The sequence below is a fragment of the Neodiprion pinetum genome, chromosome 5 (genome assembly GCF_021155775.2).
Source record: "Neodiprion pinetum isolate iyNeoPine1 chromosome 5, iyNeoPine1.2, whole genome shotgun sequence".
Taxonomy (NCBI): Eukaryota; Metazoa; Arthropoda; class Insecta; order Hymenoptera; family Diprionidae; genus Neodiprion; species Neodiprion pinetum.
This window is the reverse complement of record NC_060236.1, coordinates 566340-581202: the sequence shown is the minus strand read 5'-3', so window position 1 is coordinate 581202 and position 14863 is coordinate 566340. Positions and strand designations below refer to the sequence as shown.

At 48.6% G+C, this 14863-nt stretch overlaps 1 protein-coding gene across 16 annotated transcripts in view; it reads right to left on the bottom strand.

Moving 5' to 3' along the window:
- Nucleotides 1-14863, bottom strand: part of Rbp6 (RNA-binding protein 6) — a 406618-nt gene that overhangs the window by 143235 nt on the left and 248520 nt on the right. Inside the window, exons 1-2 of one of the 16 annotated variants that reach the window (XM_069136336.1) lie at nucleotides 9261-9505; nucleotides 8404-8942 (exon numbers count right to left, since the gene is read on the bottom strand). The exons of 13 other annotated variants lie outside the window; for them this stretch is intronic. The gene's annotated coding sequence lies outside the window, so the exon portion shown is untranslated. Of the gene's footprint in view, nucleotides 1-8403; nucleotides 9031-9163; nucleotides 9183-9260; nucleotides 9506-14863 lie in introns of those variants that run through there. 2 more of the 16 variants (XM_069136335.1, XM_069136334.1) reach the window with 2 other exon arrangements.

The following is a 14863-nucleotide window of genomic DNA, read 5'->3' as shown; positions in this document are numbered from 1 at the left end:
AAAACTGGTTATCTTGCAACTTTAAAACGACCTGATATTCGGTAAACAGTAACTGAGTGATAAAGCATTAACGAACTCGAATTTTTTACACTCTTAAAAGTGATTGTGAATTTGATTTCACTAAAATTTATAGTAAAAACACAAAAACGTAATTTCAATTCACTAACTGGTGTAACAAGTTTATCGTATCTGTAAATTGACTAAACAGTAAACGTATGGTGAATTTCCTTTTCCGTATCCGAATAAAACTTGCAACATAGTGTAGGAAGCTGCTGTACAGTTGTAATTCTTATTTCGAAGCATCGTTACGTTAACTTTATCAACTTTAGGCTCACGTACAGAAAAAGAGGATAATTTTTTAACGCAACTTCTTCATCCCCAGCTTCATATTTCGTTGGCCCACCCTCTCCTTCATCCCTAATTAATCACCAGGCTGAAACGTATACGAGCGATGGCGGTTAGCGTTACAGATACATCGTACGCCGTTCGAAACTCGACCTCGCGAGCGGTTCGAGAGCAAAGTAAAATAAAAAGTGATTCCGGACCGAGCGGTATTGCCGAGAAGAGGTAGGTAAACTCGAGCAATTTCGGTGATGGCTGGCTTAGACCTTTTTCACGCGTCCCGCTAGCCGGTAGCTTCGCCGCCGCTCGGCGCTATCTTGAGCCGCCCTTTTCACCCCCGTTTGAAGAGAGCGAGGCGAGGCGAGCAGCAGCTTATATTCTCGGCTCGAGCTAATCAGCGGAGTGTATAAAGTCCGGGTATAAAAATAAAATGACAGGATTTCAAAATTAGATAAATGGCTCGAGACCCCGCCGAGCTTTTCCTCCCGCGCGTAGCTGGCTTATTCAGGTCTCGAACTTGTACCGGATTCCCCGATTCGAAAGCTGATACTCTGGGAAAAGGGGATGACAGGGTTGATCTTGAGTAGTCGGTTGTGTACGGTGGGGGTGGCAACAAGTTTAAGGAATAAAAAAGGAGTCGGCAATCGCACTTCCATCGAGCCGCTCAACTCGCGGGTCTTCCCGTTCACATTTTCTCTCACGTTCGCCTTATCTTTTTTTTGCCCTGGCGCAGTTTCCTCGAAAGACGGAATGGCGCGAAAGGTGCAGGGGTGGCGAGGATAATCCGCGGTCGCGCAATTCAGGTTCGCCCGTTCGATAAGGAGGCCGGGGAAAAATATCGAGGGTGCAAAAACGGGCGAATAACACATCGCACGCGCACACACGCACACACACACGCGCGCGCGCCCAATATTCGAAACCTGGCCGATATACGCAACAAGTTTAACCCGAAGACGTTACACCCTTTTCTCGCCTTGGCCCCCACCCGTCAACTCGCCCCTGAAAATCACCCCGCACGGCTCGGAGGGACGGGGTGAACGGGATGGCGGACAATTGGTATGCGAAGCGCGCGGTACGCGTTAGCCCAATTCAGTTAGGAGAGTTAGGCGGGCTAAGTGGCGGCCTGGCGTACAGGTACCGGGGTTCAGGGTTGCTTCGAGCCTGGATACAATTCGGATACGCGGAAGCTCATCCGGATCCCGAGCATCCCGCAATCCCCGTTTCTCCGAGCTGACAGCTGAGCCGAACGACTCTCGAGGCTCCGGAGAAGCTTATCAACCCTCTAGGTGCGAGCTCCGAGGGTTGGAAAGAAGGATGCATGCTAATCGCGAGGCGGCAGCAGATGCTGGAGATCCGGTTGCACTGAAAACGTAACGGTCAGCTTCTCGGTAGGTGTTTGCATGCGTGATTGATCGAGGGGTGAAATTCGGTTTGCCAAGAACCAAGTCGAAGAGTAATAATAATTTCGAGTAGATAATAAGTTGGAATTTCGTGACCCGATGAGAGATGTACACCTAACGATGTATCGTTGGGGAAGGTCAATGAAGGATATTTTAGTTTTGAATTTCATAGCTTCTACAAATTCGGTGTCTACGCATGTGCTTAACTTCTAAAATATGTTAACGCACGTAGCACACTGTACTACACGATTAAATCGTTGCCTAACTTTGTTGTTCTTTCAATAAATCGCACCTCGGCGACAATTGTGACATGACTAAAAAATGCAGAGAACATGTTTGGATTTGCAAAATTCAAACGTATACAAGCTTGAAAAGTGACGGTTCTGTAGTTGAACACCACAAACTGTTTACTTGAAGGAACAAAAGGTAACTTCCATAAGCATGCGAAGCTTTTGCTCGCAGGTATCTGCTTCAATTGGAGAACTGCGATTTTTACGGGGTGTCACCCCTGTCGCCGTGGTGCGAATTATGGTCCGAAGATGGCTGGCTGGGTCCAGCTATCAAATTCAAAACCAAAATGTCCTTCATCGGGCAGCTTCTCCGACGAAACATCATTAAAGTTGGAACAATTTTCCCAAGTTCGGAGTAATTAATCGGGCTGGAATAACTTTTTTCGTTATTCATTGTACCTACATTGAAGTTTGGAATCGGCTCCGGATCGACCGACGCTCTTTATCGCGGCGGCGTGGAGAAACAACAAAGCGGTGGGTATCGAACCGCGGGCTGTCAAAACACCGCATTAATCACTAGCCCGGCCTCGGCGGCGCGTAATTAGCTCAATTACGCGAACAATACCTGCCCGCGATACGAATGCGCCGACCTCGTTGCCGCCAACCGCGCCCCGCAAGCCTCCGAAAGCCAAACCCTCGATGCTCCCGGATTAGGCTTCGCTAACGTCGGACCCTCGCTTCCCGTACACCTACCTACGTGGCGTTTTCGTTACGAGTTTCCGTGATTCCGAAGCACTTTTTGAACTTCTCTAATCCCCCCCCAAAGACGACTCACGTGGGGGGTCCGATCGAACTCTCGTCGACGGCGTCGAGCTTTTCGCCTCGATTCCGGAACTTTACTTTTTCAGTCTCGGAATTACCGAGTAAATTAAACTGCGAGGAATTTGTAGCTTTCGAATTTCATGGATACATCACGCAGGGTGGTAGCAAACTTTTTGAAAAAAATTTAGGTGTGCGGACACCCTGATCACATCATCGATTTTGGTATTTCGATGCTTGGACTGTTTTTTTAAACCAAACCTCAACGTACGTTTGAACTTGCGCTGAATTATTTTGTAATTTTAAATTTAACAGGGGTTAAAATCCGCTTGCGTAAATGCAAGCTGGAGTTGTTTTTACAAAAGAGCATAAATGCAAACCGATTTTGGAGAAAATGTATCCCGAATGGCACAAGTACAGCCGTATTTACCCTTCGCGATATTCCAACATATAAATAATCCACTACTCGTACAACGCCTAGTCAGAATATCGAGAGAACTGACAGCCTTTTTCAATCATCCTCTTCAATTATTCGCCTAAATCGTCAAAGTTTTGTAGATTTCCAATCGAACACCCGCTACAGAGTTTATAGTCGTCGACCGGCGGAGGGTGGATTCGGGAAAATACGACACCGCGGATTCGAGGGGGCAAGACCCTTGGAACACGAGCTCTCGCAGAGTCTGACACAGTTCGACGTCACGCGACAGCTTGGCGAAGCGTTACCGTGACCCGGACGATATTATTAATAAAGTCCCTTTAGTTCTCCGAGTATGTAGGAACAAGACGACGCGAAGCCAGCGCGTTCGTATCCATGCGACAGCTCGATCCCTGCACGAAGGGTTGTAGGGCCGCGGACACCCTCTGAATTAATTTTCCTAGGGATGGTTGAAAATCAAATCCGAGTCAAAAATTACAGGAGTCAAAACGAACGGCTGTTAATGCGGGGAAATCAAATCGGTTGAACGCTTTATCAAGTCGGAAATGAGAATCTAGGTTAAACGAAGATGCGTCCAAACCACTGTTATTTAAGATGACGAATAGGGTGAAAAATGGTTGAAAAAATATCTTGCATCTTAAGTCGAACTTGCGATTTGATCGCAGAAAATTGCGAGCTTCGAGGTATCCGAAAACAGCTGAGAATATCTGGCGTTGGCTGGATCACGCACGTTATCTATGATATCGAGCTAATTATTCAGGGAGTCGGAACTGGCTCTGACCGTTACTCGTGGTACAGATCGAGTGACCGGAATTCATCTCGTTGAATATCGTGAATCGCGATCCTCGCGGGATAAGAGAGGTTGTCTCGCAGACTGGATGATCCGGCCGTAGAGAACCGCGTGAGAAAAGGGTCGAAAGGTGGACAAAGGGAGCTGCAGGGTACGTCGTTAACCTTGAATACCGAAGCGTTTGTCGTTCCTCTGTAGAGGCGCGACAATACGCGTCTCGGCGGAAGCAGATTCGGTCATAATGATTCCCAAGGTCTTGGCCCGGAGGGTTCCGTGCTCCGGGTTTCAGGACGACCGGTTTCCCCCCCTTTCAACGGAGAAACTCATTGTCCGGTTGTGAAGTTGCGTCGAAGCCGCTGATCAGGCCGCATACGAACGAGCCCGGGAGCGAGTAAGCAGTCTTCAAGGTTTCGGTTGCGACTAAATTCGGCCCGCAGCTTCCCCTGCAGCGCTACGCCGCACCGGTCTACCGGAAACGCGACCGTGCTCGTTCACACGTGCCGTGAAGGGTCAAGGGTCAGGGCAGGACGACCCGATAACCTGACCCAGTGTGTTTAGGGGTAGTGGGAAAACCCAAGTTTCGAAGGCGATCGCTTATGGGAAATCAGGGGGTAGAGGGCAATTTCTTCTCGACCAACTTCCCGCCGTGCATCGCGTAATTATTAAATTCGGTTCAGCTGAGCCTCGCGGCGGGTACCCAAAATCCGCCCACTACCCCCTCTCAATCGGAAGTTCACGTTCCTGGTCCGTAGGCCGCGTTCATCCAGTGCCTTGACTTAAGCTGTTTGAGTTCCGAGTTAGCGGATTACCGCAAACTCTTCCGCCAAACTCCCCCTGCTCAGAGCTGTCGCGAATCTTGCTCATCGAAGCGGATATTTTTCCGCGGTCCACTCGGAGGCGCGATTTCTATTTGCGATCGAGCCTCGAGATCGCCGAGCGGTGCTTTATCGAAGAGTCGATCATCCGGGCTTCCGAGTCGGCCATTAAAACTCCAAAAGCTCCGAACTTCCGGCCCCACGTATCGGATAAATCGTGATCTAATCTGCGGCGATCCCGAAGCGTTATTACACCCAGGGCTTTTCGGTCCACTCTTTCTACTCGAGGGCGCCACGCTGGGGAAAAAATAGGGCGAAAAAGAATAACGGGGAGAGCAAAGAGGTGGCCGAATCGTTCTTGCGTAACGTGTTTCTCCCTGCGTTCCGTCCCCCCTGTCTCAAGGGGTTTGTTTTACGAGTAAGCGATATCCGAGTGTGTGCACAAACTCGGCGCTCCTTTCTCCTCCTTTCCACGCGGTCTCGCGACGATTTTGACCTCTCATTTTTAATCCACGACTCGATAATCGTAGGCGGATATTATTCGCCCGCGAACGTACAGTGCTTAATGACTCGTGGGAAATGGTTTCCTGAAAAAAGTAAAAAACTCGCTTTGCTCCCGTCTTCTCGAGCCGCTCTCTTTGCTTCTCGCCTGACAAATGACACGCTTAGTTTTACGCCTCCCGCGAGAAAATGCGGAACGACGAATCCCGGCCTCCTTTTCTTTCTCCTTTCTCTCTCCGAGGAGAGCTGAAGGATAACGAAAACACGAGGGAAAGACGAACGAACCTGCGGATAAAGTCGGAGAAAGCGAAACTACGAGAGGTGGGGAAATTCGGGGGTAGAAACAACGCGTTGCCCGATTTTATGAAAGGAGACTTTGCCACGGGGATAAAATTTAACGCTATCAATAAAACGAGGTAAGTCCCCGCCGTCCCGATTTCGTGCCCCAATATCACGAGCCCCGGAGACTTGGACTATACTGCAGGCTGTCCGTGTGCCTGACCGAATTAATTTTAAACTTCGCAGCATCGGAATAGAATTTATTTCTGTCTCTACCGTTCGATTTTCCACAACGATTTATTAAATCCTTCCACAATTCGTTCGTTTTTTCTTTTCACTTTCTCTCATAATTAGAGACAATGGTATAATTCCAGAGATTTTATATAAAATAACAACAATTTTCGGAAGAGAACGGATTGTAAAACAGGAGATGAATTTTTCGAATAAATTCAAACACAGAAACGCGCGCGTCTCTGTAAACAATAAATATACGGATGATATTGTACATAAACGAGGCAATGAAAAAATGGCGGTTATAAATTTGTAAATTGCACATTGCGCGAGAAGTATGGCGTCGATCACCTGCCCGAAATATATATGTGTACACACATATGCAGAGGTATGTATATACATATATTCACAAAACACGGGTTATTACAGTGGCGATAAAATCTCTGGCTAATGGTTCCCCGCAATCGTTTTCCGATATGGAATTGTTTACAACAATCGAGGCAAGGCAGTTTGAGCCGGTGCAGCAAAGCTGGTCAAGTGCTCGAAAATTGCGTACAACGTACGAATCGAGAGTTGAGTAAATTCGTTCGAGCGTGTTGGCAAAATGCCGGGAATTTGCGTGGGTAAATTTTTTTCCCCGCCCGGGCGTGTGTTTACAGGATAAAATTGAACGCGATCCCGGACGGAATTTCCCTAATCACATCACAGGCGAAAGTTCCTTATACTTGCGCAATTTCAGACGAAGCTCCCCTTGCCCTTTTACGATCCGGCACATAAAACTCGAGGTCGAACTTTCCTCGGTCTGAAAATCATCGGCCGGGAAGCCGGGAATTGCACGGCAACGCCGCTCTCGCGGATCATCCGTAATATCCGCATATAAACAAGTTTCAACAGCGGGAATTTTTCATCGAGGTCAAAGATTAGCGACGATATCGGGAACTCGAGAAATTCTCACGGACGAATACGACGATGCGCTTATTTCCAAAGATATAGGTACAAGCGAATGGAACAATCTGCGGAATAGTGCCGTTATATCGCGAAGCCGCGTCGCGGGCCAAAACTCGCCGCTAATTCGACGTCCCGTAGCTCCCGCGGGATCTCGAGTTATCCCGGATTACCATTTTCAATTACACCACACCCGACGACCTCTGCTGCAGGATGCATCATAAAGGCGGCCGGTTGGCAGACGCGAGCGGATGTAATTGAGCCGGAGTTTCCCGTTCGCTCCTGAATATCCGCGGTCTCCGTTCTCCGCGCTATCCTGCAGGAGACCGCGAGGCGAGCCGCCTCCGGGAATCGGCGCGAAAGCGCAAAAATAACCCGGGAGTGCCTGGAGGGCCGACGAAAGGAGCAAAATTCGGAACTGGGTTAACTATCCCCGCCACCCTTCCGCCCTTCCGCCCTACCGCCCTTCGATGCGTCTTCCCTTTTGTACGAGCTTCGCGGTTTATGCCCGTCTAGCGAGACTCGCTTCTCTGCAATATTTATCCAACCAGGATTCGCGAGCTTTTTTCTGACCCCCTTTATATTTCCTGCCTTCCCCTTGCGCCTCTTGCTCTACTTGCTTCCCTCTTTGTATTCATTCCGCGTTTCTGGACCTGGACTGCCGATTTTTTGTCTTATTACCTCCGTTTATTCCTTGATTTGTATGTTGTTTTTTTTTTTCTTTGTTCTTTCCTAGACTCTCTTTTCCGAATCGCGATCGGGTTTTCCGCGCGTCTCTTCCGTCGCGACGTGCGAAAGTTTTCCTCGACGAATGGGAGGTTTGCGTGGAAAAGAGAAAGTGAAATTTCTTTTTCATCCCCGCGCAAAAAACGGGGTCGTTCAAATTACTAACAGGCGAAATTGATGCGTTATACGATGCGAACACAGACTCGATCGTGAAATAAAACTCCTGACGGTACGATACGACCGTGCATGTACATTGTACAATATATGTGTATATATCTACACGCACGGAGGCGTAAATCACCCCGTAAACTCGAAAACAAGACTCTGATTAACGAAGGTTCGCGCGCATGCACCGCGGGGGTTTTCGCCTCGCAGTGAGAAGAAAAATCCGAATAAAAAATGAGAGAGCAAAAAAAAAAGAAGAAAAACAATCAGAGCAAATACGCACAAATTTACCGAAACCGCGATCGCGACCCGACCGATTGGCGTAAGCGATTGCGAAACGGACAGGCGATTGGGGTGCAAAAACGGGGAAGTCGCACCGAGGGATCGGAGGGCAACTTGTGACAGGATGACATATCAATTTTCGGGTGTTTTTCTTTCGATCCTATACGCGCATCACGACGAACTGAAGAGTAGTTCCCGCGCGATGGCCAATGACTTATTTCTACCACTTCTCGGCCCCGGAAGAATAAGAATAAAACGAAGAAGAAATACAAGGCTAGAAGCGAGATCCGGCGATCAATCGCCCGAAGGAGCGAGGGTGCAAAAAATAAGGAAGAAAGAGGTGCTGGATCGAGGTTGAAAAGAGACGGTCGCTGAGGGGAGAGGGGGGGGGGGGGGGCGGAAAAGTTTGAAAAACGATGAACCGCTAGATATTCAAGCGTACCTTCTCAGAGGTGATGAGAGGCGTGATGTACGTGGTGACTGCCGTTGTGTACACTTTGGGGGTGAGTTGTCGGTAACTTAGTACTTGTCAAGTACTAAGTTGTCCGTATAAATTCCAATTACCACCCTTCGCAGCAGCAGCAGCAACGACAGCTGAGGTGGCTGTATACCGTTACAATGCTTGTCAGCGGACGATGATGTCGATATCAAAATCTCCCTTTCCCTGCAGGTACTTTACGGGGTTGATTCAGATATGTAACAGGCTGCACCACTTCGCGAATACCAATTTTATATATTTATATATATTTGCGTGTATATATATATATATATATATACACATATATGTTATATATACATATATATACGTAGCAGCTGCTCCTCGATATATATATATATATATATATATATATTAATTTTTTTCACTGCTGGATATTATAACTTTTCTCCTTTGCTTCAGCCTGCGAGCTTGCGATCCAATTGTATAATCGAATAAATCACTTAATTGTCACGAACTCGGCCGTAGATCCAGGTACGAAGTAACTTTTTACAATTTAGTATATTATTATATATAATATATATGACGATTCTCGTTCAACTCACACGACGTTCCCGATTTATAAATATATATACATACTATATATATATATGTATATATATATATATATATATACAATATGTGATGTGTATGTGCGTGCGTGTGGTCGCGTACGTGTGTATACGTGAGTGTGTGTGTATATATAAATGTATATATATTTATTTACTCGAAAGCTACCGAACGGACGAAAAATAATCTCGGTTTAAATATATATGTACATATATTATACATATAACATATATATATATATATATATATATTACGTTATAATTTTTACTGCGGAACGCGAACTTTATTCCCGTATTATTATTGTTGTTGTTGTTGTTGTTGTTGTTGTTATTATTATTATACGCGTGTATCCGTTTGCACAGGCAGCCAGTGTTTACGCCGCGCGTCGTCGTCGTCGTCGTCGTCGTCGTCGTCGTCGGTGGTGCGACGGAGGTGAATCGCGTAGGCAGTCAGGTGGTGCGATCGGCGCGTTGGATCGTCGTTGGCAATGCTACACGTTGTGACGCCGAGAACGGAATGGGGCATCGGTGGAGGCCCGGGCAGTTCGCGGCAGCGACGGTAGGGGGGATATCACCCTCCTGCCCCTCCCCTCCCCCGCCCCTCCCCTACCATGCCGCCCCCCTTTAACGGCGACGCGGGACGCGCAGGCGCCTCGAACGCCGCGAGGGTTGTTCGCGAGGCACTGCCGGGGTGGCCGCCGGGGGCTTCGCGCTTCGAGCTTTCGAGCTTCGAGCTTGCTTCGGGCTTCGCCAACGCCGCCGCCATCGACCGCGAGCTCCGACGAGCTGAGAGCCGAGAGCCGAGAGCCAAGCGCGTGGCTCGGCGCGAATGCCTGACCCTACGGGAATACTTAATGCCAACGAAGCTGCCGCCGCGACGCTGCGGGGGCGGTGCGGTGGGTTGCCTAAGGGCGGCGGTCCGAGGGGTGTCAAACGGGGGAGGCTATCGGACCGGCGTTCGGGTATTTGGCTTTCCGCACACATCCCCGGCGATATCTGCACATCTTCGAACACCGCGGAGGGGGAGAGAAGGAGGCGGGAGACGGCTACTTGTTACGCAAGGCAAGGAAGATCGCAGCTGATGCGGGTTTATCTCTCCGACCTTAGGATACAAATGTCCGTACTCCCCCCCGTTCTTTTACTCTTGTTTCCTCCGACTTCTCCGACTAACGGAGAACCGCGAGAACGATACGAACCCTCGAGGAACGCGGGGCTGATGGAAGATTATAGCGTTTTACCTGAGTAAAACATAAGGGGATCCTCCGAGTAGTCGTCACCGTTCGTGGTCAGACGACGGACACGGGAAACGTGGACTCTTTTCCTGGCCGCCGGCCAAGAACCGTTCGCGCTTGTAAGATCGGAAAGAGAGAAAGAGAGATGGATAAATAGGCTCAACTGCGGAAAGATTTCATTGAGTCTCAGCGGGTGCTGGCCCCCGGCCAATACTACGGGGCACGCGTACGTCGCGTCTCAAAATCTCGCCGCCGTGTTCGCGGTTTCGAGAGGAGGCGGTGAAAAATCGTTTTATGAATACCGGGGGGCGGTCTCTTCGCGGACGTAATTCCTCTCCTTTTACTTGCCGCACGCGGAAGCTCGGGGCCGAGGAAGCTCTTCTCTTGGAAAACCCCTGCCAAGAGAACCGTCCGAATTTCACGTAGGTATCCAAAAGTATAAACAGCGATCGTGTAACGGGCGAGCGGCAATAACTCCTGGGGGATTTTCGTTGTCACATTCGTTCCTACTAACGTCCCCCGCAATTCGGTGGCTGTACGCGTTGCTGTATCGCGCATCCCCCTCCCCCTCAAGCCCTGCTCTCTCGCCCTGCTGTTCTCGTTATAACGCCTCGAGGAGAGACCCGGAGGAGGATTCCCCGCCTTCTAGCCTTGGCGCTTCGTTCGTTTGGCTTGCATCCAGAACCCAACGGCACCGTGTCGGTACCCTGCGGATCGCTGAATGAACCCGCGGCCCGCTGAGTGACGGCGCAACAGACGAAAAATATAATGAAAGACGGTGGTGAGGGGAAAAGATGGAGATGTCGCAAGCTGTTCCTCTTTGCACCATTTTAAAGGTGTTTACAACACCTCCCGAGACATTTTTTTAGACGTTTTGAATGATCCGACTCGACTGGCTCTATCAGGTTGAGTTGAAAATGTATGACGTCGAACTGGAAGCTCTTACACGCAGCCGACTTCGGAGGTAAGAAATCTCTCGGATGAAGTTTAACGCACCTTGTTGGAGAAATGGGTGAAATTGGTGAGTAAATATCGGAGGAGGTTGAAAGGAAAGGGGGGGGTTGAACGGTGAAGAAAATTCCCTCGGGAAACATCAAGTATAGACAGTCGAGCATTGCAGAGAGCGAATGTGGAGATATATGTGTATTCGCGTGTGCGCGTGTAAACATACATACATACATACCATGTGCGTGTATCGTAGAAGCGGAATTTTGCATCCATCGAACGGTAAACTGGGAGAACTGTTGGTAGGGAATGATAAAATGAAATAAAAATAAATAAAGAAAGCAACGGCGGCACCGAGAGGGAGAGGGAAAAGAGGAGGAGAAGGAGACGAAGAAGAAGAGCGATAAGATGAAGAAGAAGGAGAGAGGGGGAAAAGAAGAAAAAAGTAGGTTACTCGCGTCAGACGTGCGACCCTTTCGCATGGCGGTAGCTGCGTCTCGCAGTCTGTAGGGGAGGATTGGGACGGGGGGCGGAAAGCTGTTTGTTCGACAAAGTCTAACTTCCCCCATAACGGCGTGTTTTCTGTTTGCGCCGGCAACCCGCGGCCGCACCACCCGACCCGATGGATGGATAGGAATAGTGGCTCGCGTAATGCCGGCTCGGCTACTATACTATTTACTCTCCTGCCCGTTTTATCATACTCCTCTAGGTATACGTATGTGTATCCGTATATACGATTATATACTATATACATACGTACATCCTACATATCCAGGATGCCTTCACCGTTTTCTTTCTCTCTCTATTCTTATCAACAAATTTCGACCACGAACGGAAAGAATAATCTGTTGGGATATACAGTAAAACTCTTGACAAGTTTGAAAACAAAAATTCCCACCACAATCCTTGCGATTCTATCTCTGACGATGGAAAATAAGCACCGTCCCTCGATCTGACGCAGAGATACTATCTCGTACATCTGAATCGATGAGAAATTTTTCTTCCGTGCTCATATAAGGTATAATGTGAAAAAAGGCACGATTACAATCTTGAAATTTTCCTTCAAGAGTTTCATATTTTCACCGATTCTTCGGCGTCGAGTTCGAGCCGGCTTCCGCAGGGTTTGGCAGAGCTACAGTTTCTCGCATTTTCAAAAACTCGATCCGCGTCGCGTCGTTTATACGCGTGGGGCAAATCGATAACCGAATGGATTGACGGAGGGATCGGGCAACGGTTGGACGGATGGACGGACGGATGAATGGATGGATGGATGGATGGATGGATGGATGGATGGATAGCCGGGTGGAAGTGTTATCTCCAGGACCGAGGGACCCTCGCCTCGCTCTGACGCTAACGGCGGAAGGCCCGCCATCGTCACCGGCGTCGCGACCGAATTTACCGAATCGACCTTGCCATCCGCGTCCATGGGACGTCCCCCGAGTTAACGGGGAATCGATGCCCTCGACGCAGCTTCGTCTACGTGCAGCTACGGCCTCGCCGTCCCGCAGGGGCTGCTAGAAGAGCGCAGTTTTTCATTCGGAGAACAATAATTCCGTATAACAATGAGAAATTACGAAGGGAAATGAATTGGCGAGTCAAATCCGAAAAGCAAAAAATCGCCGGGAAAGAAATTCCACTGCTAAAACGGCAGTGACCTGATTTTAAGAGTGCAAGAAATTTTATCAAAAACTCAAACATTTATTGTATATATGACAAATAAGCGAGCTTCAGTTTTGCATTCAAATCACATTTATTGAAAAATAGTAATTAATAATAAACGGCAAATGTAACAGAATTGATAAACAAAGTTTAAAAGTTGATATTTTTCCTACTTGTTCTATTTTCGTACGGACTTTCCCGTATCAAACCCCAAACGTAATCTCCCATCACGCTCTCGTTAAACTGCCCTTGATAACGTTAATAACAATAAAGTCCATCAGATCTTGGTGAAAACGTTTTCCGTTTTCTTCCGAGTATGTACCCATATTAGCTATCAACCAAAAACTTCAAGACTCATTTGTCAACGCAACAAAGACAAAAACAAACTTTATAAGTAAAAAATAAAGCTTTTGGTTATTATTCGGTGTATAAAATTTAAATTTATGTATCTCGGTAGAGATTCGAAAAAAAAAGAAAGGAAATTCTTTCGTCGACCTGTGTTATTCGTCACGTCGCGTTTTCGCGACTCACGCGAACACTTGGCACACATTCGTGGATGAATCTCGAGGGGGACGAGCTGGATAACCGTTCTATCCAGGTTAGCGGGGGGCTGAATTTGTTATTATCTTCTTGTCGACGGCTCGGCCCGACCGAATCGAATGGGGGCTGCAAGAAGAACCCCCAAAAACTCCTAGTGTCGCGTTGAGTTAACGATTCGCTGAACCCCGCGGGGGATAACGTGATAAAATTGGGGGACAGGATGCGATGTTCTAAATCTTCGGATCGATAAGCGTCCAGCGGGATCACCGGACAATTCCTCGGTCAACCGGATTACGTAGGGGGTTAAAAAATCCCTCGACACCGTAAGCGCAATGCTCGGCGGTACAACATATCATTATTCTATCGATCCCGCAAACAGGTGGCGCTGGCACGCAACAGGCGCGGATTATCCGCACCTGAATCCGCGGCTCAGGGTTCACCGTAATATCTTGCAGGTAACTGATTGCAGAAATTTTAGCAAAAGGAACGAACTTCCGAGGCGAAGAATAAAAGAATTGTTATACACAACGCGTCGTTTGCCAGCCCAGCAGTCGGACAACTCACCAGCATCCGTTTTGCGGCCGTTCGAAAACCGCGAGCAAAGAATTGCAGCGGAGAGCGACGATCGGACAACCCTGTTGAAAACATGGCAGTTGACTGTTTGCTTGACCCAGTTTCTTCTCGCGGTTTACCTAGGAACTTCCCCTTAAACTCGGGCGAATTTCAGAGGCTCAATACTTATCTGGCACCCCGACTTCTCGTCCCCCATTTCCGCCCTGTGTCCCGCTCCCCTTTCCGCTCCTTTCCTTTCTTCCGGAAGATAACGCGCAGCCGGCTGTCACTTCGTTTCGGAAACTGCAGAGTAGCTGTAGTAGGTAGAGTAGAAAATTTCCGCGCGGAGAAAGAGAAATATCAAAAAGAAAGAAAAAGAACAAAAAGAAACAGCCAGAATGCCCGAACTTCTGGAAAATATCACTCGGACACGTGTTCTTCGACGTTACGTTGACCAGCCGTGATTTGGGGGGCGGGAGGGAGGGAGGAGGAGGGAAAGAGCAAATCGCAGGAGGTCACGCGACTCCGACGCCCTCGCGCAACTTCCTTAATTAATATGATACACGAAAACGAGCTTTGGACGAGGTAGAGTTCCACTCTCGAATTTCCGAAAAAAGAAGGGATAAAAAGAAAGGGCGGGAGGGAGGGGAGGGCGAACCGCAAGTTGGACCGATGAAACGATCCTCTGCAGGATCGAAGAACGCGCGCGACTCGCCGGATAATCCGGGTGAAAAACAACGCGGTCCTTGTGTACGAGGGAGGGGGGGCAAGGACGCAAGGACTCGAGCTTATATAGGCGTCGGGGAGGCGAGCTGGATTCTTGAGTCTCCGCCACCCAGCGGCAGCAACCCCACTCGACGTGATTAATGGTATTAATAAGGCGACTCCCGTCCCTGCAGCGTCGTAAGCTAACGGAGAGTTTTTCGTTCC